The sequence below is a fragment of the Myotis brandtii genome, unplaced genomic scaffold (assembly GCF_000412655.1).
Source record: "Myotis brandtii unplaced genomic scaffold, ASM41265v1 scaffold169, whole genome shotgun sequence".
In the NCBI taxonomy this organism is placed as follows: Eukaryota; Metazoa; Chordata; class Mammalia; order Chiroptera; family Vespertilionidae; genus Myotis; species Myotis brandtii.
Genome location: NW_005356215.1, coordinates 65,550 through 66,922, shown reverse-complemented (window position 1 = coordinate 66,922; position 1,373 = coordinate 65,550).

The following is a 1,373-nucleotide window of genomic DNA, read 5'->3' as shown; positions in this document are numbered from 1 at the left end:
CTCTCTCCCTCTTCCTTCCTCTCTGAAATCAATAAAAATATATTTTAAAAATATGTAAAGGGTGTCCCAAAATTCACGCAAGATTTGAATTCTGCGTGAGCATTAACAACAACAAAAAATAAAAGCCTAATTTGACTTGGTTGATTGAATCAGATTCTAATATCTGTTGCCCTTTGATGTCAATCCCTTCCATTTGATAAGCATCACCAAGTACCAATGATGGCCCAGGAGCAGGGACAAGGAAGACCAATGAAGACCACGGCTTTGCGTCTGTGCCAGCAAAGCCGGGGAGGCCATTGACCCGATGTGCTATTCCACACATAACCCTATACTGTATCCTTTATGAATCAATAAAACATTTACAATTTTTAATTACAAACCTGTGTTTTCTATCAAAATTACTTCTTGCGTGAATTCTGGGACACCCTTTATATATTTTTTAAAAATCTAGAACCCTCTAAAATCGTGAGTAGCCGGATCTGAACAAACCTGACCCCATTAAAGAGGCGACAGGCCCTCAGCTGACAGACAGCTGACTGTACAGAACGTTCGGACTCATCGGGGAGAGACAGGCCGAGAACACTCCGAGCGAGACTGGCCCTTCCTGAGTTCAAGGCTGCTCGGGAAGGAACCGGAGGGAGAGGTAGGCAGGGCCGAGGGCTGGGAACACAGCGGCCCCCTCCCCGGAGGCCGCCTCCGTCCCCCACACCCAGCAGCGCGCCTGCCACCTCGCAGTGACCGCCAGTGCACAATGACCGCCCAAAGCCATCTGAGAAACATAACACTTTAATAGATGAAATAAATACTCCAGTACATGTGGGGGGGGGGGGGGGGGGGGGGGGGGGGAGGCGGAGAATCACTCTAGTGTCAATCAGAAAAATAAAACACACGCTCACAGTAGCTCCCCCGCCCCCACGTTTGCACATCACCTGGCGAGCTCAGACTCTCTCCACACCAAGTCGACGCCTCATCCAACTGAGAAAAAAAAAATCAACAACATATAAAAAAAAAAAAAAGGGTAGCTACATCCATGTCTAAGGAGTGCGAACTGAGGTAACCTTTCTTTTCATCAGGAAACAAAACAAAACAAAAAAAAGGACCAAAAAAAGAAATGAACTCATGACCTCCTTCCTGCCCCATGAACTAATCAGGTTTGGGTGAGGGACTCCCGGAGAGGAGCTGGGGGTGCAGTGGGGGGACTCCTGCCAGGGCAGCCAGCACCCCCCCCCCATCTCCATATCCCTGCAGCATGGGCTGCTGGGCTCAGGGGCGGCCCAGGTGCGTGCGCGTAAAAATATATCAGATGCATTGCTCTGGCTTCTGGAAGATTCCGCTGGAGCATCTAACGTGGAGGGGAAGGTGGGGGGGGCGGG